The 24,345-nt window shown below is 44.9% G+C and overlaps 1 long non-coding RNA gene across 5 annotated transcripts in view; it reads right to left on the reverse strand.

Annotated features, from left to right (window-relative positions):
* LOC137372057 (uncharacterized) overlaps positions 1–24,345 on the reverse strand; it is an 89,922-nt gene that overhangs the window by 16,354 nt on the left and 49,223 nt on the right. For 2 of the 5 annotated variants that reach the window (XR_010975344.1, XR_010975345.1), the window contains one exon: positions 353–1,289. The exons of 1 other annotated variant lie outside the window; for it this stretch is intronic. This is a non-coding gene — a long non-coding RNA (uncharacterized lncRNA). Of the gene's footprint in view, positions 1–352; positions 1,290–9,969; positions 10,110–24,345 lie in introns of those variants that run through there. 2 more of the 5 variants (XR_010975350.1, XR_010975346.1) reach the window with 1 other exon arrangement.

The following is a 24,345-nucleotide window of genomic DNA, read 5'->3' on the forward strand; positions in this document are numbered from 1 at the left end:
AATGTCATGTATTCGCCATATGATTTTTAGATTAATAATGATTGATTTAAAATTTTAAAATGTGCTTAAAGAGAACCAATTCACCATTTTTAATGCAAAAACATTTTCAGACCATGTGATCACGTTCCTTTGAAATATACACACCACTAAGGATGCGTAGATGGGTGGAATTTGGTAAATTTGTGTACAATTTGAAATTGCTACCTACAGCACTGTCTAGGAATTGGTAAGGTGCAGTTGAACGCTTTCACCCTTCACTGTATAGCTTATGTAGCTGTTGGTGTTTCTCAACCAGTGGTGAGCCAAGTATTGTACAAATGGAGATCCATTAAAATTAACTTCTGTTGCTAACAAGTTTATTCATTGATTATACATTTTGACTGACAAAACAGGTTCCTTCAAAGCAGCAAATCCCCAAGCAAGTATTATTTGTTAGTCTTTACATTAAGATATGGTAACAAACTTGGCTTAAAAGGTTTCTTCAACATCTGTTTTTTTCCAAGAACTACATTTATTTTGCTATATTTCCTAGCCACAGGATGCTGAATGTACCCAGGTTAAAGTGACTAAATCAGCACACAGCAGGGAATCCAATCTTAACTACTCAGTACAACACCATTAGGTGCATTTATCTGCTGAACCAATAGAGAAAATTTGTGCTATGCTCTTAAAGGAACTATCTCCACTTCTTTCTGTTTTCTTCTTGTGGAGAAGTGTTCAGTAGAGCTTCAGTAGCAAAGGAATTATACCTGCACCCCACACCTTAGTGCAGTGGATTGGTGTTTCCTGTACCATAAGAGAACCTTATGATTTCCCTAATTGAAACTTATTCTGCATAAGCAGCCATAAAGACAGATCATTAAAAAATGTGGAAGATTAGAAGGCAAAATTAAGTCATTTTTCAATGTTCTTCAGTTGAGTAATAATCACACATATTACATCAATACATATACATATTACATATGTATGTGACAGTTTAAATGTTTACGTTAATTCAGACAGGACATGGATTTGAAACTGCAGATGAAATTGCTTTGTTAAAAAATTATCCAAGAGACTGATATTAAATTGTGTGCGTGTTTGTGTATGTTGTTACGACCGAGATGGGAGGAGTGCACTGCCATCTGATTCGCCTTTTTCTTCTTCCAATTGCAAATGCTGTGCTATTTCTTCAATTATGTCTGCTTTCTTAGCTCCTGGTTTTAACTCTACCCACAATTTTGCTGCCAATGCTGTTAGCTTAAATAAAAACAGGAAGTGCTGGTAAAACTCAGCAGGTCTGGCAGCATCTGTGGAGAGAGAAGCAGAGTTAATGTTTCAGGTCACTGAATCAGTGATTAGATTAGAGATACAGCACTGAAACAGGCCCTTCGGCCCACCGAGTCTGTGCCGAACATCAACCACCCATTTATACTAATCCTACACTAATCCCATATTCCTACCAAACATCCCCACCTGTCCCTATATTTCCCTACCACCTACCTATACTAGTGACAATTTATAATGGCCAATTTACCTATCAACCTGCAAGTCTTTTGGCTTGTGGGAGGAAACGGAGAAAACCCACGCAGACACAGGGAGAACTTGCAAACTCCACACAGGCAGTACCCGGAATCGAACCCGGGTCCCTGGAGCTGTGAGGCTGCGGTGCTAACCACTGCGCCACTGTGCCGCCCTCTATGTAATTCAGATTTTTCTACATTCATTTAATAAGTATTTCAAATTATATTGATGTTTGTGGACTGGAAAAATGTGTTCATATTAAAGTTCATTGTATGTACACCACACTGATGTCTTCTTAATTCTTGTTAGAAACTATAGAAAAATTATGGCACAGAAAGAGGTCATTCAGCCCATCATGTCTGTGCTGGCTGAAAAAACTAGCCGCCCATTCTAATTCCACCTTCCAGCACCAGGTCCATAGCCTTGCAGGTTACAGCACTTCAGGTGCAGGTCCAGGTCAAGGTACCTTTTAAATGAGTTGAGGGTTTCTGCCTCCACCTTCAAGCCAGGCAGCTAATTCCAGACACCCACCACCCTCTGGGTGAAAAAATTTTTCCTCATGTCCCCTCTAATCCTTCTACCAATCACCTTGAATTTGTGCCCCTGGTAATTGAGCTCTCTGCTAGGGGAAACAAGTCCTTCCTGTCTACTCTATCTAGGCCGCTCATAATCTTGTACACCTCAATCAAGTCACCCCTCAGCCTCCTCTGTTGTAAGGAATACAACCCTAGCCTATCCAATCTTTCATCATAGATGCAATTTTCATCTGTAAATTTCCCAATCATGCTTCCCACATTTAAGTCCAAATCATTAATATATACCACAAACAACAAGGGACCCAACACTGAGCCCTGTGGAACGCCGCTTTCCATTCGTAAAAACATCCGTCGATGTTGTTAAAATCTGTTTGCCAGATGCTGGAGACATAATAATTTTTCCTATTTAATTGCTTTAGAGTATCTTAAATTACCTTCTGTTAATGCTGTAGAAGAATTTAGTATTTCAGCAAGATGCTCACAGTAAAGGTTTTAATTGACGATTTATAAAGTAAAATACATCCTAAGTTACCACTCAATATTCCCAGGCTGCTGTATGTCAACAAATGATGGAAGTTGCTGAAATGTTTAATATTTTTAGCTGATTTGACAGTGGTCATGGTTATTTTAGTAATTCACATTTGGGGGGAATTCTATGCTCTCCCCCATGTCAAATTTGGAGGTGGGGAGAGCATATAATCGGGCAGGATGGTGTCGGTGGGCAGACCCCGCCACCATCTCATCGCCACCCAAATTAAGTCCGGCGTGGGAATTTTTGTGAACAGCCTTCCTGACTCACCACCAATTGAGGTCCTTAAATGGGAAATTAATGCCTAATTAAGGGCCTCATCCCGCCACCGCCGGAATTAGCCCAGTGGCAGGTGGGCCTGTCCCTGCCCAGGGAGCATGCCAAGCATACTCGTGCGGGTTGCTTGCTGACTCCGGTGGGGAGCGGGGGGGGAGCAGGTGGGTCCCTCGTTAAAAGGCAATTAGTGCGGGGGGGGGGGGGGGGAAATGGGTCCCTCGCTAAAAGGCAATTGGTCCCTGAACGAGGGATCTGGCATCAGGAAGGGGGGCCCACTGAGAGCCACCCCCGCCCTGGTTCTGGGGCCTTGGGTTAGTGCTCTACAAGCAGCAGCCACCGTCTGCGCGGTGGCGCTGCCTAGTTAAAGAGCTGCCGGCCTCTGATTGGCCGACAGCTCTCAACAGGTGGGGTTTCTGTTGCCAGGGTCCTCAAAACCAGGGAAGGCCCGCCGCTGTCCACTTGTGCCTAATTGGTAGTTGATATGGCGGACCTTCCCCAGAGGAGGTGACAGGGGGCTGTCGCCAGCACTTTTGCCGGTGGTCGAGATGCCCCTCACCTGGACAAAATCCTGGCCTTAGGTATATAATTGAAGATACTGAACACTGAAATCATCAGTTCTGATGGACTATTTTTTAGGCTAAAATTTCCCCCAAAGAGTCTACAAAGAGATATAGACAGGTTAAATGAGTGGGCAAGAAGGTGGCAGATGGAGCCATAATGTGGGGAAACGTGAGGTTATTCACTTTGGTAAGAAGAATAGAAAAACAGAATACCTTTAAATGGTGAGAAACCATTAAATATTGGTGTTCAGAAGGATTTAGATATCCTTGTGAGCCAAACACAGAAAGTTAAAATGCAGATGCAGCAAGCAATTAGGAAGGCAAATGGTACGTTGGCCTTTATTGCGAGGGGATTGGAGTACAAGGGTAAGGAAGTCTTGCTGAAATTATACAGGGCTTTGATGAGACCACATCTGGAGGACAGTTTTGGTCTCCATGTCTAAGGAAGGATATACTTATCTTAGAGGGAGTGAAATGAAGATTGACTAAATTGATTCCTGACATGAAAGTACTGTGAGGAAAGACTGAGTAAAATGGGCATATACTCTGTGGAGTTTAGAAGAATGAAAGGTTCTTATTGAAACATAAAAGATTCAAAGAGGGTTTGACAAGGTAGATGCTCAGAGGTTGTTTCTCCTGGCTGGAGAGAATAGAACATGGGGCCATAGTCTCAGATTAAGGGGTCAGCCATTTTGGACTGGGATATGGAGAAATTTCTTCACATGGGGGTTGTGAATCTTTGGAAAGCAGAGACAAGGCTATGGATGCTCAGTTATTGAGTAAATTCAAAGCTGAGATTGATAGATATTTGGACTTTAAGGGGCTCAAGGGATATGGGGACTGGGTGGCAAATGAGTTGAGGTCGAAGATCAGCTATGATCTTATTGAACAACAGAGCAGGTTCGAGGGCCTACTCCTGCTCCTATTTCTTACATTTTTACGTAAAATGATTTATTATGGAGTCTTTTCAAATGGACTCAGAAACAAGAGATCTCCACAATATGCTTTATTTATTTTTTCCAGGAGCTTTCTTGTTTTCAGCTTGGCCATGAAAATTCTGCAGAGGTTGGATTGACTAGGGCTGTATTCTTTGGAACAGAGCAAAATGAGGGGACATTTAATTGAGGTATATAAAATTCTGAGGGTCCTAGATGGATTGGATAGGAAGGCCCTGTTCCCCTTAAAAAAGAGGTTAATACCAGGGAATATGTATTTAAAATAATTGGTGGCAGGATTAGAGGAGAGTTGAGGAGAATTTTTTTCGCCCAGAGGGTGGTAGAGGTTCGGAACTCACTGCCTGAAAAGGTGGTAGAGGTAGAAACCCTCATCACATTAAAAAAATACTTGAGTATGCACTTGAAGTGCTGTAACCGACAGGGCTACAAACAAAGAGCTGGAAAGTGGGATTAGGCTGGATAGCTCCTTTTCTGCCAGCTGAGACACAATGAGCAGAATTTAATGTGGCACTGGAGAGCAGGTTGCAAGGTGGAGGTGGGGGTTGCTGTAGAATCAGGATGGGACGTGCTGAAGTGGAACCACGACAGTGTGAAGTCGGGTCTGTATTCTCCGGCTGGCGGGAAACCTTCAAGGCGGCGTTGCTGCTGCAGTGCACTGGGAAGGCAATTGTGCTAGTTGTGTAGGTAATTAACTCTCATTTAAATGCAGCCGAATGTGATTTAGTGCAGATTTTCGAATTAAACGAGATGCACACAAGGACCATGGGCCCTCAGATCCCCAACTGCTGAAAGCTGGTGGCACCAAGGCAAGGCCATAGGGTCACCTGTGGAAGTCAGCCATGTTATAGCTGGCTTCAAACGTCCTTCACATTGGCATAAGAGAGCGGAGAGGAAACCATTGCCAAAGTGCAACGGTAAGCCTCTAAGAGGAGAGCAGCAGCCTGTTGGGCTCAGAGTTGCTGAGGGGCAGCAGCCTGTTCTTGGGCTCAGAAGGGCTGAGGGAGCAGATTGTTTAGTTTAGTTTAGTTTAGAGATACAGCACTGAAACAGGCCCTTCGGCCCACCAAGTCTGTGCCGACCATCAACCACCCATTTATACTAATCCTACACTAATTACATATTCCTACCACATCCCCACCTGTCCCTATATTTCCCTACCACCTACCTATACTAGGGCCAATTTATAATGGCCAATTAACCTATCAACCAGCAAGTCTTTGGCATGTGGGAGGAAACCGGAGCACCCGGAGGAAACCCACGCAGACACAGGGAGAACTTGCAAACTCCACACAGGCAGTACCCAGAATTGAACCCGGGTCGCTGGAGCTGTGAGGCTGCGGTGCTAACCACTGCGCCACTGTGCCGCCCACAGTGGCCTCGCAATAGGGCACGCAGAGTGTCATTGCCGCTAGGTCAAAGGGGAGTGACAAGGGCAGGGTCCTTGGGCAGGTTGCCTCCAAGGGTAGGGCACGATAAAGGGACAGACCAACAACCATGGGACTTATCCACCCAAGCCTCCTGGACCCCCGTGTGGAGGAGGAGTGGTGCAAAAGGAGGAGGACAGGTGCTGGAGGCACCACTGCAGCAGCAACAGCAGCAAGAGGGTCAGCCACTGGCTGGGCATGGCACAGAAGGGGGCATACTAGACTGACAGCAGGCAGCTACGCCAAGATGGGACGAAGTGCGGCCAAGAGTGTTCTGGACTCGCCTCAGCTACCTGCAGATGTCGGAAAGACAGTGTCAATGAAGACTACAGCTGTCAAGGGAGGCTGTCACCGCATTGTGCATCATGCTGCAGGATGAGCTGTGGCCCATGGGACTCGGTGGTCACCCATGCCCGTGGCCCTGAGCATAACCATTGCAGTGAACCTTTACGCATCCATCCCTTTCCAGGATTCCACCAGGGACCTGTGCGGGGTCTCCCAGGCAGCAGTTCAACACAGCTTGAAGGAGGTGACCAATGCCTTGTTTAAGAGTGCCGGTGACTTTGTGCGATACTGGAACGACCCTGACAGCAAGGCAGAGAGTTCCATCGGCTTTGGTGCCGTTGCAGGATTCCCCCAAGTGTGAGCTGTAATTAATTGCACTGACGTGGCCATCAAGGCTCCGACAACAGCTTTCATCAACAGGAAGGGATTCTACTCAATCAACGTTCAACTGATCGGCGACCACCGGAAGCGCATCCTGCAGCTGTGTGCCGAGCTCCCGGTAGCAGTCACAACAGACATTTATTTCAACAATCCCAGGTGCCACAGCTGTTCCTGTCTCCCGCGTGCCTTCAGGGATGAATCCTCATGGACAAGGGTTACCCACATGGTTGATGACGCCAGTATGGAATCTATGTTCTGCAGCCGAGGAACGTTATAATGCCTGCCAAGGGTCGACCTGAGTGATGATTGAACAGGCCATTGGCCACTTAAAGTTGAGATTCCATTGCCTGAACCGATCCTGTAGAGTGCTGCAACATGCCCCAGAGAGGGATTTTCATATCATCGTCATCTGCTGTAGTCTACACAACCTAGCACTGCAGAGGGGGGAGGCCTTACATCAGGAGGAGGGGGCAGAGCAGGCAGAACAGGATGATGAGCCGCCTGCCCCGGAGGCAACAGCCATTGAGAGTCACGCAAGGGAGGCGCAGGAAAATCTTATTCACAGCTGCTTTTTGCAACCATGATGCCCTTTCAATGACTGTCTGCTAAAGACTCTCATGCCTCCTTCATATCGTTCACCTTCGCCTAGCACCCAGTCTCTCCATGCGCACTGACATCTAAAGAGATGACCTGACTTGGCCTTCTCTTACATTGGCTGCCCACTGACAGTGCAAAGGTATAGGTGACATCTGACAAGGCAGCAATCATTCCATAAAGGACCCACATCACAAAAGGTCACATCTATTTATTGGAACCACATTATCAATCCTTAACATGTGCAAGTCTAAACACTTGTCAGGCTCTCGTGCATCTAGGGGCTCTTCCTAACGCGCTTATGAGTGCTTCTACGAGGTGTGACCCCTGAGCTTGCAGCTGGGCCAGAGGCAGGCTGCTGATTGGGCTGCCCCATGGCCCGGGATAACTTTGGCGGCCGTCCTCTGGCTGCCTGAGGTCTGGAAGGTCCCGGAATGCTGAGGGGCTCCCGCACAGGTACAGGAGCCCCCTTGGTCACCACAGCTATTGGAGCTGCTGCGGTCACTGGCAGAGGGGCTGAGGAGCCATTGTCCACAGTCGGCACACCCTGGATGTGGAAAGCAGCTGCTCCTCCTCCTTGCAAGCATTAGAATTAGGTGAGGAGGGGTCAAAGTGCTCGTCTCTTTTCCCCCTCCTTGTTTGACCACAATAGATTTATTTCCCTTTTAAGTGGATATACTTGCCAATTCAGTATGTTTAACTGTTTACGCGCCATGATCATAAAAAGAGCCAGATAGATTTTCTAAAGTTTAACAAAAAAGAGGTTAAATTTATTCTACTTAAACCAATCTAAGTAAAAATAAAATATGCTCCAACTTTCACACACACACACACAAACAGGTTAGAGAGTGGGCAAGGATAGAATGGTTGAATTAGAGTCCAGAGAAATAAAAGGAGTATACAGTCTGTGGAGGTTGGTGACTCGACCAGCTTCAGGCTGAATTCGGTGATCACGCGACTTTCCTTTGGTGATCCTAAGGATTTCGGTTTGAAGATGTAGACACCTATTCGGTGGTTCTCTGGGAGGCAGCAATGCGACTGATTTCCTTCAAGTTGGTCTCAGTCTGTTCTTTCCGGAAACATCTCTACCCACTAGCACCACCATCAGGCTTAAGTAATTAAGCACAATGAGCATGATCGGTGAACAGACTAACACAATCAAATACAGATCAATTAAACCACTGAACACTTCAGTCTACAGCAGGGGATATGCCTCGGTGATCACGGTCAGCAGGCAGAGTTCGAAGTTTGCAAGGTTTGAGTGGTTCATCTCCACCAGTTTAATATTCAGGTTTCCAGCTGGTGGATTTTAAAAAATCATCATTCAACCAAGCACGTTTTCATGACACAAGGCACACTTGTACCTCCATGCATACTGGAGAGGGAGGAGCACCTGGAGGGGATTCAAGGGGCCTTGTCCCACTCTCGCCTTGCCACTGCTGCGTTGAACCCAAGGCCAAGGCGATGCTGTGCAGTTCTGCACACACCTCCTGCATCCACTGAGTGGTTCCATTGGATCTGGCTCTCCATGAGAGTTGGCAACCTCGCGATGGAGGAAGCCATGTGCACAGACGCGTGAGACACACAGCACTCAAGGCTTAGATGACCTCCTCCATCGTCCGCACATAGCTGTGCATAGCCTCTGGCAACTCTGCCTGATGTTCCCTACTATATCAGGTTACGTGTAGCCAACACCAAAGGCCCATCATCAGCCTGGAACTCAGCATGGGCCTAGCCTTCCACAGTCCTCTGACTGTCAGTGGCCTCAGCTGTTGGATGCTTGGGTGCTTCTGTGCTGTGCTCACTAGCTTGTGACCCTGGGTCTAATTGTGAATGCATACCCACTGATGTGAGAGTCTGCACTGGTGGAGGGTGCGGGGAATCTTCCTCCTCAGAGATGGACTGCAGGGCCCCAGTCTCAGTGGTTGACCATCTTTGTGGAGTGCATGCGAGAACACAAACACTTAGGGGTTAGGGCTTCACTTCTCCGCCCAACCATGCCTGCAGTGAATCTTGTCATGCAGGCCCCCACCTGCCAAGAATGAAGCTAATTAATTTCGCCACATGGACACTAAATTTCAAATTGTTGCTGGGAAGAGAAGGCCTGTTACAAGGAATTTCCAGGCCCCTGGCCGAAAAGACATTTTTGCATATTAGCAGACAGTGTTGGAACAAAGGAGCTATCCCCTGCTCCCAAACAATACACGAAAAAGACCTGGTCAAAGCAGTCGGTCACGTGACCACCCTGCTGGCCAACTTGGGGAGTTTTAAATTGTAGAGACAGTGTTTGAACTGGCAGAAAGCTCTTGGCTCCTGAGTTGAAAAGATCCTCTCCTGTCTGCTCCCATCTCTTTCACATGGAACTCCAAAAACCAACTGAAAACACATGAACCTCAAGAGAGAAAAGAATCCTACAGTGAACAAGTTTTAAGAAGAATACTGGGCCCCAACAAAAAGCAAGATCTACCTACAAGCAAGGAGTATACAGTGAGCGCGAAGACTCATAACTAAAAACTATTCTGATATTGCCTCAAACTTTTCCACTTTATTTCTTCTGCTCTTCACTGTCTCTATTTGCATGTGTTATTGCATATGCATGCTAGCATGGGGCGCGTCATGTATCCGTAGGTGTCAACCGAATTAGAGTTTAAGTTTTCATAAAATTTCACCTTTCTTCTTTAAACCTAAGAAAGCCTGTTGTGCTGGTTTCTTTACCTTATAATTGGAAAGCGGTGAACAAGGATTCACCAAGGGGGAGCTAAAAACACAGTGTGTTTAAAAAATAGAACCCTGTTACAGTAAGACCAGGTGAAGGCTTAAAGGGAACCCCTAGACCTCTTCCTCATCTGGTCGTAACAATCTCCATTTGTCCAGTGGTGGACACATGAGCTCGATGCCTCCTCACTCTCTTGGCTTGCAACTCCAGTCTCGCCATCCACAATAGCCCAGCTGCTCTGCACTCCTGCCAATTAAAGGGCCTTCTCCTCTGAAGGCATCAGCATTCTTATGTCGGGAACTTCACCACTGGTCTTGGCCCTCTCCTTGGTGCTGTGGGCCTATTTCTCCTGCAGGCAAAAGGAGGAACACAGTGAGTTTCCATGCAAAGAGCAGCGCAACAGTCATGCAGCTGGCATCCCTCTGGCCGATTAAGGGGGCTCCCGGATGTCTCCTCTATACATCTATACTCAAGGGATGTGGAGGGGGTAAGCAAAGATAGACAGCTGGCTGTCACCCAGATGCAGCCATACGTCATCAGGTATCTATTGCTGACACTCCCCACAGCCAGTGCCCAGCTGGTCACTCCCTCCTTATGTGATGATCCATCCATGTTGCTAATTGCGAGCTCCAACGAGGTCAGAGGTAGGTAGGACTCACCCGGGTGGAGTGCAGGACATCACTGAGCCACTTGCAGCACTGCATCAGGATGGGGGGTGACCCCATGGCTGCTGAACTCTACTGCTATCTCCGTCCAGGTTTCCTTGGTCAGACAGGAGGCTCACTTTTTGCTGTTCCTAAGAAAGAATAGCTCCCGCCTTTCCCATGCAGCCTGGAAGAGAACCTGCAGGGAGGCATCACTAAATTGTGGGGCCACCTGGTGTCTTCCCTCCTTCATGTCTCCTTGACTGACTGGTTGAGCAGCTATTCTTGCTCTTGACTCAGTGATGGTCTGTCCTATGGTCCCTCCACTCAGCAGTGGTCTGTGTTAAATTCCAGAAAGCTTGTTGTAGAAGGATGATGCTGGAGCCTTTCTTTACTCAGTTTCACATTTATTAGATACAGCAAAAGGATTACAAACATGTAGCTCCTCACTCAAAACCTTCACCAGTCTCAGAAAGAGTCTTCTTATAAGTGCACAAGTAAGACCCCAGTTAACACCCTCCAACTACATATAGTTAGACAATTGATACACAATTAACAGATTCCTTTCTTTCTTTTATAATAAAACTTAGATTAATATGCTCAAACAACATTTCAAAATAAATTCAATATTATGTACAAAGTATTAACATGCTCAAAGAACATTTCAAAATAAATCAAAATAAATTCCATATTAGGTACAAAGTATTATATTGCGAGATTCCTTACCCCGAGCACTCCTAACAATTTCTTTGTACTAGCATTTCCTTTTGTGAAACAATTGGATAGCTGATGACTTGCGTCTACCCATTTAAGTTTGGAGATTTCCTTTCTCTCCAGCATTTGTTTCAATCCATCAAGGTCAATATGTAGTCTTTTCTCACTCACACTTTTTGTAGAGTGTGCATTGTCCCACAAAGATTGATTATCCACATAACATTCACCTGATACCATTAATACTTCTTTAACATTCTGACTAGAAACATCAGGTTTTATTAAGGGGATACAATAACGCCCTGACTGGGGAAAATGCAAATACACTGACTTTCCAAAATCAATTGTCTTATCAGGCTCCATATCAAGTTACATTTGTGCCTTTTTCATTGAAGGTTTACTTAATAGTAAGGGTATCTCACGAGAGACTACATCAGTATTGATAAAGTGCCTTACTCCAGCTATTTTACATGGAATTACTACTGTCATCAGTAACTTCAATGTGTTGTCATCACCAAACCTAAAGCTGGTAGTAATTTTATACACCTTAACCTTGTGTCAATCTTCACTACTGAGTGAATCCAGATAACATTGTAACCAATCTGTTCCACATAGTGTCGGTGTGCAAGCACTATCTAATACAGCACAGTTGAACGAATCCGCAACTAACACATTCATCACAGGATTAAAATGCCTTGTAACTAGTACAATTTGTTCAGATTCATCAATATCATCGTCTTCTGCCTCAGAATTCTTTGTGTCATGTGTTATTTCGAGGACTCTGCCCCTCCGCTTAGGGCAGTTCATTGTATAGTGATACTTTGAGTCACACCTGAAGCACCTATTAGCTGTTCCTTGGACATTCCTGGGATTCATTCGCCTATGATTGTTGTTCCAATTTTGTCTTCCACTGTAATAGTCAGACCTGCTAAAGGTGCTTTCATCCTCGTTCCTCCTGTCTTTAACTCTTCCATTGTACTTATGCCTGCATCCAATAACTGGACCATTTCAAAATCTGGTAAACATTGAGTCCTCCATTCCTTGTGTCACTGCAAAATGCCCTGTTTGTTCTACCAGGGCTGTAGGAAATTATTGTTTCCTCAGGAATTTAAGGCAGCAGACATCTGATCTAACAAGGAGTCTTTTTCCAAGAACTGAACCCCAATTAGAACCAAGACCCTGTCCATATGTGACACCCTAGCACAATCTAGCAATTTAAATGCTAGCACTGAACCAGGGATCTGCAAATTTAATTTCTTCAATTTTCTATACAGTCTCTTAAAGTCCATAATATATTCCTTCATTGAATAACCATCTGCTTTCCAAAATCTATGAAAGTTTGACCATGCCTCTTATGCATTCAATAGGTCATCTTTCTTGTAAATTTAATCTAAGAATTCTAACAGAAGACCCAAACCTTCATCAGTATCCAACTGACGAGCAACCAGTTTACAAAACACTTCTTATTTTACTTTTGGTAGGCCAGCATTTATCGTCCATCCCTAATTGCCCTTGAGAAGGTGATGGTGGGCTGCCTTCTTGAACCGTTGCAGTCCACGTGGAGTAGCTGAAAGAACGGTGATACAGCTCCAAGTCAGGATGGTGTGTGGCTTGGAGGGGAACTTGCAGGTGGTGGTGTTCCCGTTCATCTGCTGCCCTAGTCCTTCTAGGTGGTAGAGGTCGCGGGTTTGGAAGGTGCTGTCAAAGGAGCCTTGGTGAGTTGCTACAGTGCATCTTGTAGATAATACACACTGCTGCCACTGTGGTGGAGGGAGTGAATGTAGAAAGTGGTGGATGGGGTGCCAATCAAGCGGGCTGCATTGTCCTGGATGGTGTCGAGCTTCTTGGGTTGGAGCTGCACCCATCCAGGCAAGTGGAAAGTATTTCATCACACTCCTGACTTGCGCCTTGGACAGGCACTGGGGAGACAGGAAGCGAGATACTCGTCGCAGAATTCCTAGCCTCTGACCTTCTCTGTGGCGAACTGCCGCTTCCAGGTCTGCCGTCAAGACCCATGCTGCACAAATTAAATTCAGCCCAATGGGTCAAATGACCTCCTTCTGCACAGTAAATATTTATGAGTCTATGAACCGCGCAACAGTACATAATCCTTCTGCTGAAACTTTATTTAAATTACGAATACATATATATCAGTTAGTATCAATCTGACCTCTGAGTCTGGGAATTGTGAATTCAATCCCCACTCCAGATTTGAATGCATAATCTAGGCTGACTTGTCAGTGTACTGTTGAGAGAGTGTTGCATTGTTTGAAGTGTTGTCTTTTGGATGAGATGTTAAACCAAAGCCTTGTCTATCTGCTTAGTTGGATGTGAAAGATCCCATGATACTATTTGGAGGAGAGCAGAGTTCTTCTGGTGTCCTGGTCAACATTCCACCCTCAACTAACACAACCAAAAACAAATGATCGGATCATTGTTTGTGAGACCCTGCTGTGTGCAAATTGGCTGCGCTGTGTGACTCATTTCCAAAGTAATTTATTGGCTATAAAGAGCTTTAGGATATCCTGAGTAGTAATAAGGCAACATAAAATGTATTTTTTTCTAACATAGTACCAAGCACTAAAATTTAAAAAGTTAAGGTCCAAATTAGGGGTGATTTTGCAGCGCTGCTGGCAAAAGTATCCCCCCATTGCATGTGAAAGCCACCAGCTCCATGGACAGGGGGCCGTCAAAGCTAAAGGCTCCATCCCCCAAAGAGGAGGCCTTGGGCATGAAAAGTATCACCTGTGGCCCCAATGACCCAACTGGAGGGACTTCCTTCCAATCCAAGGAGCCTACCGCCTTCAGCCCTCTGAAATATTTAATTATTTTACACCTCGGAGGGCACCTCCATTTTGAGATGCCCTCCTGGTCTCCTACCTGTCTCAGCAGTGCTCACCTCTCCTCGTGCACTGCTGAGGCTCTAGAGCTGACATGATTGGGTCGGCAGCATTGGAAGCTCGTCATTAAGGATGGTGAGTGCAGAGGTGGCCAATTAGGAGGCCATCGCTGGGAAAATAGCTTCGCCAATCTAACTCCCAGTAAGCACAGACTGGGGACCCCCATTTGGTCCTGACTTTGGGGTCCTGAAGCCCACCAGAAAATCCTGTGCATTATTTTCATAACTCCATTTTCCTGCTTTTCAGGATTACAAAGGAGTCTCTGATACCATCTGGAGTGCTTTTTACTTCAGTTATCCATGTATTCATGTAACTCAAAATGTTGAAGCTTTCTGGATGTCTACTTTTTCTGACAGTAGAGGCAAAAAGATAGGTTAAAATTTTGGATGTAAGATCATTCTTGGACTGAAATTATAACCTTTCTTTCCTCTTTACAGATGCTATAAAAATGTTCTGTATTTCCAACTATTTTTTTTAATTTCATATTTCCAGCATTTGCACTTTGTTTTCTTTTTGTCTTTTTCTGTTGGTTTAAGAATATAAAGAGTATTATGTCTGCTTATTCTTACAGAACAACTTGGTATTTGTATAACATACAATTAAGGTGTTGAAGCTTCTTGTTGGCCTGTTCCATTCATCTTGAATCTTTCACTCAGACTTGGTTACCTTCACTTAGAATGTAATGTTGTCTGAAATTATAGGCTTCCACCTGATTAGACTTATCCTTTACCCAGAAGGTGGCTAAATATGGCCACTGAGTAGTGAGATTTTCTAAAACTGGTGTTAGGACCATCTACTCCTGTCAAAGCCCCCAATCAAAATATACGATTCTGATTGTGGTGGGACCAACGCACTGTTAATTCAATCCTGTCGCTCCACAGATCGGCTAACATATCATTTAAAACTTTCCAAATTAAAGAAAGACCCGACCAAATTGTACCATCTATCAACCCCCGAAAGAGACTAACCAAACCAGGTGTCTTTAAATCAATAAATTAACTCTTTAATTAGAAGAATTAAATTCTTAAACACTATGAAGATCATAACAACATTTAAAATAGAAAAAATTAGAGTCCTTGCAAATTTACAGTCCAATGTTGCTCGAAGTTCTCATAGGATGTTGCTCAAAGTCCTCACAGAATGTTACTCGAAGTCCTCACAGAATGTTGCTTTCCTTCTCCAGTGAATTTCAACAATTAATGACTTGCAAACACTTTCAACAGAATCAATCTGACTAGAGTTTTTGAGGGATAAAAGATTGTCACAGTCTAACCTTCCTTTCTTCAATTTAAATTACCAAAGATCTCTGTTTTGGCTTGACTTATTTTTCGAATTTTGAGAGATAATTAAACAGACTAAAATCCTCTTCCGTCAGTTTAAATGGTTGAGAGCTCCTTTTTAGGTGTGCTAAACACCACAGCTGTCTGTGTGTTCTGTTAGAACAAACTGTCTTCGACTCAAAGCCAGTTCAAAATTGAATTGTAACAAATGTATCACTTGCGACTCACTCCCAGTGGCTGTATCTATGGTAACGAGAATGCACCCTTTGAATCGCAGTCTCCAAATGGCTGTTTCTAACGGCAACCGAAAATGTACCTTTCTATAACTCCTGAGGCTTGCTGGTTCTTAAAGCAATACTGATCCCTTGCAAGCCTTAAAGGCAAACCGCATATTCCCGAAAAAAAACTACAGGACCATGACACTGGTAACATATTTTATACACGATGAGGGAGAAAACAAACCTAACTCCTCATCAGTATCATTATCTTCCAGCTGTGTCCCCCTTTCATCTGATGTATCTGCAAAAAAGGATGGCAGAAGGTAACTAATGGTCCTCATGAGATTAAGGAGTCAGAAAAAGCGGGTAGAAGGTTGTAACTGCCTGATGGTTCATAGGGATGCCAGGTTGATAGTGTATGTGCTCAGTTACTAACCTGTTGCCAACCTTATCGCCTTCCACAGTGACAGCCAAATGAGTGCCTATGAGCTCTTCAATGGACACAAGGAGTTTAAAGGTGAGGATGTCCTCTCCAGTGGCCTGGCTTTGGCAGACATTGGGCTGGATTTTGTTGCAGAAAATAGCAGCTTCCCAATGTGGGATCCGCGCCACCGCAATTCTGCAGTGGGCGGCCACATCCCCCCAATCACATGGCGGGGAAAGCACTGGAAACGCCATTCATGGCATCACCTGAAGCGGAAGCAAGTGCTGGCACCATTTACAAAAGGCTGCCAGCCCTGCAGACAGTTCAACAAAATGCAAAGTTGACCCCTTCCCTATAAAAATACTGCAGAGTTGACACCTTCCCCACCTTGGCGGCGCCAGCTTTCCCTGGACAGGAAAGTAAAGGCGTGTGAGTGCTGCATGTCGTGCTGAAAATCAGGAACTGAAGGCAAGATCGCTGCAGTTTACATTTAAATTAATGCAAACATCTAATTAGCATTTGGAAAGCAGGGTCCCATCGCAGAGCGGCGGACGGGCCACCATGGAGCTTCCTCCCCGTCGGGAAGATCGGGCCTGGCAATCCCGGCATTGCGTTCTGTGGCGGTTGCTGCCACTCCAATTCTCCAGCTCCTCCCTCCACAGAATCCGATGTCGGGCTGGGAACTAAATCCAGCCCATTGTGTGCCAGTTTCTCTTGCAAAATTATAAGTAAATGTGGGTAAGGCTAACATTTGAGAATTGCATGTCAAGTCACATGGGAGCGATAACAGATGTGAGGATAAGAGGGTGCTAAAGTAGAGAAAGGGGTTTTGGGTTATAAAAACAGTTCTTACATTAGGGGAGCTGTGTAGCCATAACGCAAGATAGGGAGTTAGAGCCATTCTTAACGAGAGCGCATTGTGAAGGTTTAGTGATGTAAGTGTTGCTTTAAGAGGGCAAAAAATGTTTTGGTACCCAGGGTGTCCAAGAAAGTAAGGGAGAACATGATCAATGTGCCATCTTTGGTCAAGTTATGAAACATTTTGAGACAGTGTTCTGCAGTCCTTTGGGGAGGGGGGCGGGGGTGGTGGTGGGTGCAGTGGATTGGTGATGGTGGTGGAGGAGGGCGGCGAGGGAATTGGTCCTCAGAGGCAGTGCCACTACCCTCCAGACAGCATGGACAGGATTTTCCTGTGCGCTTCTGAACCCTACCGACAGGCTCAAATGGGATGTCAGAGCCCACGCTGCATGGGAAATAGTCACTCACCTCGATTTTTCCCAGAGCAGCCAATTTGTAGGCAGAGGGCAGACTTGCAATCGAAGTAAGGATGGCGGGCTGGCTCTTGAAGCTGGAACGCCAATCAGAGGTCTTCCAGCTTGGAAGAAGCAGCAAGATGCCATGCAGGTAAGTGAGAAAGAGGGCATGTTATATATTGTTTTATCATTCCTAAAGAGCTAGGAACTAATTAGCTAGGAAATAATTGTTACATGTAAGTGTGTTTCAGGGATGCCACATTCACTGCTGCACTGGCATCATGTGACGCGTAACACTGCCCCGGTCTAAACCAGTTTTACCAAGCAGTATGTAGAGCTGTGTGGAATACACAAAGAGCTCCAGCATTTCTAAGTCTAAAATGTGATTATTTCGAACTTATGGGAACCAGAAGACATAATATGGTGGCAGCAAGTGTCTGTGAGTAAATCTAAAACACGTTAAATGAATTTAATGCTGAATTAGATTGGGAAAAAAACAACCCAAATTAGTGTGGGAGAGAGAAATAAAAACTGAGTGATTCGTATGAAAACGAAATGGCCGCTGCCACAGCAATGAATGCACAGCCACAGCCCATAATGAATTGGAAAGCAGATGATGTCATAAAGGCATTTGAGAAGTTGAAACAAAAGTGCAGATTGACATTCAGTAATTTTCTGAAAGGCACTAGCAAAGAAGGGTCAGCTATATCCTTCTGTGGGCAGGAAAAAAAAGATTAAAGTTGCTTAATAGCTGGGAGATGAGTGAAAAGGACAGCAGAAACCCAGACAAAATGTTTGAAAAATTCAGCACCCATCTCCAGTCAAAATCAAATCACGGATCTACCGATATGAATTTCAAGGTCTCAAACAGGAATTCAGTGAGCCCATTGTTACGGACAGGCAGGCAATGATAGGGGTGCTTTCCCTTTTCACCTCTCAACTGACCACGGACAGTGTTTTTATTAGAATTGTGTTTTCACCCTTGAGCGTTTTAATGGTCAATAAAACAGACAAAGAACAGGTTTTCTTGTAGGTTTAAAGAAAGATGAATGTTTATTAAATAAAACCTGAAAATTTGCAACTACACATGATAAAAGATAGAGACTAAAAGATAGCATGCATTTAGATCTGGTGTTTTTAAAAAGAATTCATTGTGAAACTATGTTTGTTTTCCCGGAAGGAAAATTTAAATGATGCAGGTCTTTTCTTCCTTTTCTCCTGGTTCCCTGGAGTCAAGCTCTGGAGAGTTTCAGGTGGATAGATGCTTTGCAGTAGACTTCTTTGGTTAAATCTCAGTTACAGTCCACTGACGAAGATTCTGATTCAATCTCTCAGATGGGGAGCTTTCAAAGGTCACTTTTTTGTCTCTGCCTCTAGGTAGTTCTTTTTTAAAGATGATATTCAGCAGGATCTCCTTCTTGGTTGGAATATATCTCTCTCTCAGCCTCCTGGCTGCTGGCTTTCTAGCTTCTCCTCTACCTTCCGCACAGAAAAGTCCTTTTTGAAAAAAGCTTAGAAGGCTTGGTTTCTGTCAGGTGACCAAAGTTGCTCTCCCCTGGTGTTTTCAAACAATGTTTCTGTATGTGTAGCCATTGTTGGACAATGGCGGTTGACTGTTGCTCATCTTGAAAAAGTGGTGTTTGGTAACACCTGTTATCCTGAATTTGAGTCTGGAGACTTCATGCCTGCAAAGGTCATTGTTAGTCCAACTGGTTGAAAAAGGTAGCCATTAACATTGAATGGACCATTAGCATTTCTAATGCTTTCTTCAAGGCTGGTCCAAATATGACGATGGGTTCAGTTTCCAGCAGTCACTATGTGTATTCGCAGTACAGGAGAGGTCAGCTGACCTCTTACTCCATTTTGTCTTGTAGCAAAAGTGTGTCCATTTTGGGAGGTGAATTCATCAGTTCATTTTAATAGTTCATAATTGCTTCTTGCATGAGCGTGACACCATTGACAATTTTGTAACAAAATTGAAAAATGCAGCAAGAAAATGTAAATTTAAGGGCACAGGTGAAAGGCTGATAGATCAGCTAATTTGGGGTTCTGCACATCCTGAAGTACAGAAAGCTCTAATTGGAAAGGACAAGCTCACAATATCACAAGCTGCCAGAGCACATGGGGCAGCACAGTGGCGCAGTGGTTAGCACCGCAGCCTCACAGTACCAGCGACCTAGGTTCGGTTCTGGGTCCTGCCTGTGCGGAGTTTGCAAGCTCTCCCTGTGATTGTGTGGGTTTCCGCCGGGTGCTCCGGTTTCCTCCCACAGCCAAAGACTTGCAGGTTGATAGGTAAATTGGCCATTGTAAATTGCCCCTAGTGTAGGGGATGTGGTAGGAAATATGTGATTAATGTAGGATTAGTATAAATGGGTGGCTGATGGCCAGCACAGACTCGATGGGCCAAAGGGCCTGTTTCAGTGCTGTATCTCTCTATGAAGCCACGAGCAGACAGATCAATACACTGACTACACAAACAGCTAGCCTGCAGTTAAGCCAAGAGAAAGGCAGCAGGGTTATTCAGTGAAACAGCAATAAAAGAATGCACACCAGACAGAGAGAAAGATGTGCAGGAGCTGTGGACCAACACATGAATTCACAGGCAGAAGGAAATGTCCCACATATGGCTCAATCTGCAGAGTTTGCAGAAAGGCCAGTCACTGGGAAATGATGTGCAGAACAAAGGAAGAAGGTGGCAGACGAGTCACCAAAGCCAGAGTAACAAGGCGAATGAGTAAGGAAAGAACCAAAACATCCATATCCTGGAAGATGACGATGAGTTTGAGATCACGATAGACATAGAATTTCTCGGGAAAGGCGCTCTGAAACTGAACAATGTCATGCTAATGACATATGGGGGAAGTGAGATTTGACAGCTAGGAACAACCCAAATCAGAGGCACAATGGAAAAGATGTCAACTGTATGTTCTACATCACTGAAACGGATGGTCCTGCTATCCTGGGGTTGAACAGCTGCAGATTATTTCAGTAAACCATGAGGTGAAAAAGGCGACACTGAGGGTGAAGATAGTACACCCATTGAAATGAACCCTCCAATCAGAAACAAAGAAGATCTGGTACAAAAGTACCCAGAGTGTTTGATGAAATGATTGGATGCTTTGAAGATTTTGAATATCACATCGCGATTAACTCAGTAATGAAGCCAATAAAACAAAAATCTGTACTAATGCTTTGTCTCTCAACACACCATTGACATATTGTTTGCCTTTGCTCCGTGACCTTTTGGTCAGGCCCCCTCCCCCAACTCTTTTTCCGGTACATTGATGACTGTATCGGTGCCGTTTCCTGCTCCCGCCCCGAACTGGAAAACTTTATCAACTTTGCTTCCAATTTCCACCCTTCTCTCACCTTTACATGGTCCATCTCTGACACTTCCCTTCCCTTCCTCGACTTCTCTGTCTCCATCTCTGGGGATAGGTTTGTCTACTAATATCCATTATAAGCCCACCGACTCCCACAGCTACCTCGACTACATTTCTTCACACCCTACCTCCTGTAAGGACTCTCTTCCATTCTCCCAGTTTCTCGGTCTCCGACGCATCTGCTCTGATGATGCTACCTTCCATGACGGTGCTTCTGATATGACCGCCTTTTTCCTCAACCGAGGATTTCCCCCCACTGTGGTTGACAGGGCCCTCAACCGTGTCCGGCCCATTCCCCGCACCTCTACCCTCACCCCTTCCCCTCCCTCCCAGAACCGTGACAGGGTTCCCCTTGTCCTCACTTTTCACCCCATCAGCCTCCATATCCAAAGGATCATCCTCCGCCATTTCCGCCACCTCCAGCGTGATGCCACTACCAGTCACATCTTCCCCTCCCTTCCCCTGTCAGCATTCCGAAGGGATCGTTCCCTCCGCGACACCCTGGTCCACTCCTCCATTACCCCCACCACCTCGTCCCCGTCCCATGGCACCTTCCCCTGCAATCGCAGGAGGTGTAATACCTGCCCATTTACCTCCCCTCTCCTCACTATCCCAGGCCCCAAACACTCCTTTCAGGTGAAGCAGCGATTTACTTGTACTTCTTTCAATGTAGTATACTGTATTCGCTGCTCACAGTGTGGTCTCCTCTACATTGGGGAGACCAAGCGCAGACTGGGTGACCGCTTTGCGGAACATCTCCGCTCAGTCCGCAAGCAGGACCCTGAGCTTCCGGTTGCTTGCCATTTCAACACTCCCTCCTGCTCTCATGCTCATATCTCTGTCCTGGGATTGCTGCAGTGTTCCAGTGAACATCAACGCAAGCTCGAGGAACAGCATCTCATCTACCGATTAGGCACACTACAGCCTGCCGGACTGAACATTGAGTTCAATAATTTCAGAGCATGACAGCCCCCCATTTTACTTTCATTTTTAGTTATTTTTTCTTCCTTTTTTTTACATTCTTTTTTACATTTTTTACAATCTTTTTTTTTTGCATTTATTTCATTTCATCTTAGTTTGTTCAGTTTGCCTACCCACTGTTTTTTTTTTCAGGTTTGCACTTGCTGCTGTTCAATATTCAGTGTATTAACACCTAATCTGTACTAATGCTTTGTCTTTCAACACATCATTAACATATTGTTTGCCTTTGCTCCGTGACCTTTTGGTCAGCTATGTGGCCTGGTCCAATCTAGACCTCCTTTGTTATCTCTTGCCCCACCCCCACCTCACTTGCTTATAACCTGTGACTTTTCTAATATTTGTCAGTTCCTAAGAAGGGTCACTGACCCGAAACGTTAACTCTGCTTCTCTTTTCACAGATGCTGCCAGACCTGCTGAGTGATTCCAGCATTTCTTGTTTTTATTTTAGAACAAAAAGGAAAGCGTGAAAGAGGGCTCCAAGAGACGGAAGAAAAGAAGCTGATTGCCAGAGTCACAGAACCAACAGATTGGATAAATTCCATTGTGGTGAGAGAGAAGCCAAATGAACAGCTAAGAATTTGCTTGGATCCCAAAGATCTTAATCAAGCAATAAAGAGGAATCACTACTCTACTCCAACACTAGAAGCAATCACACCAAGACTGGCAGCAGCAAATGTTTTCAGCAAGCTTGATGCAAGAAATGGCTACTGGAACATTAAGCTTGATGAGGAATCTTCACTGTTGACAACATTCAACACACCCTTTGCACGGTACAAATTCCTGCGTCTACCTTTTGACCGTAAAGTGATCTGTGTTGTGCTCCAGCAGAAAGTGGATGAAACATACTGAGGATGTAAAGCAGCAGTCAGCATAGCAGATGATATCCATATATATGGTGTAGACAAAAAAGATCATGACCACCATCTACATGGAGCCAGGGAGTGAACCAGGAAATCTGGGATCAAGCTAAACACTGACAAATATGTTGTGAAGATGACAAAATGTCAGTTCTTCGGAACGGTATACAGATCTGATGGAATCAACCCAAGTCCTGAAAGAATCTAAGCTATCTCTAGGATGGAAGCCCCAAGAGATAATAGGGAGTTGAGAAGTTTCCTTGGCTTGATACTATTTTCGCAGAGTGGAGATGGAGCCGAGGAACCAGCACACAGACTGGCGGTGCGAAATTCTACACCCAACCGCCTCCATTCCTGGCTCTGGTGGGGGCTACAATCCTGCCCAATGACTGAGAATCCTAGCAGCCTTGGTATAACATACACCCAGCTGTCTGTGTCTCCTATCTTCAAGCTCTCTGAGTAGATCTTGAGGTTCTGCATTAATGAATTTCTGAGTTTTCTCTTGAATGGAGCCCTGCCCTATTGCTCTCTGGGCACAAATGTAACATAGGAAGATAGGAACAGGCGTAGGCCATTCAGCCCCTCGAGCCTGTCCCGCCATTCAATGAGATCATGGCTGATCCGCGGCCTAACTCCATATACCTGCCTTTGGCCCATATCCCTTAATATCTTTGCTTAACAAAAATCTATCTCAGATTAAAATTAACAACTGTTCTAGCTTCAACTGCTGTTTGTGGGAGAGAGTTCCAAACCTCTACCACCCTTTGTGTGAAGAAGTGCTTCCTAACACTCTCCTGAACGGTCTGGTCCTAATTTTTAGACTATGCCCCCTAGTTTTAGAATCTCCAACCAGTGGAAATCGTTTATCTTTATCTAGCCTGTCTTTTCCTGTTAATATCTTGAAGACTTCGATCAGATCACCCCTTAACCTTCTAAATTCTACCGAAAACAGGCCTAATTTGTGTAATCTCTCCTCGTAACTTAACCCCTGTAGTCCAGGCATCATTCTTGTAAACCTACATTTATACTCCAATCCTCTAGATATAAAGGCTAGCATTCCATTAGCCTTTTTGATTATTTTCTGCAGTTGCTCGTGACATTTTAAAGATCTATGCACCTGAACCCCCAAGTCTCTTTGGACATCCACTGTACTTAACCTCTTCCCATTTAGAAAGTACCCTGCTCTATCCTTTTTTGGTCCAAAATGGAGAATCTCACACTTGCCCACATTGAAATCCATCTGCCACAGTTTTGCCCACTCACCTAGTCTGTCAATATCTCTTTCCAATTTTATGCTATCATCAAGACTGTCTACAATGCCGCTTAACTTTGTATCATCCGCAAATTTGGATATATGACTTACTATGCCATCATCCAAGTCGTTAATGCATAATGTGAATAATTGAGGCCCCAACACAGATCCCTGCGGGACACCACTAGTCACATCCTGCCAATCGGAGTACTTACCCATTATCCCCACTCTCTGTCGCCTACCACTCAACCAACTTCCTAACCATGTCAATAATTTGCCCTCAACTCCATGGGCTTCTACCTTAGTTAACAGTCTCTTATGTTGGACTTTATCAAATGTCTTCTGGAAGTCCATATAAATAACATCCATAGACATTCCCCTGTCCACTACCTTAGTCACCTCTTCAAAAAATTCAATGAGATTTGTCAGGCATGACCTTCCCGTCATGAATCCATGCTGGCTGTCCCTGATTAACTGAAATTTTTCTCGGTGTTCAGTCACCCTATCCTTGATTATAGACTCCAGCAAATTGCCCACCACAGATGTCAGGCTAACTGGTCTGTAATTTCCTTGGTTCCCCCTTTCACCCTTCTTAAAAAGTGGAGTGACATGTGCAACTTTCCAATCCAGAGGGACCACTCCTGAATCTAGGAAACTCTGAAAGACTATACTTAGGGCATCT

This window comes from Heterodontus francisci, chromosome 7 (genome assembly GCF_036365525.1).
Source record: "Heterodontus francisci isolate sHetFra1 chromosome 7, sHetFra1.hap1, whole genome shotgun sequence".
Lineage (NCBI taxonomy): Eukaryota > Metazoa > Chordata > Chondrichthyes > Heterodontiformes > Heterodontidae > Heterodontus > Heterodontus francisci.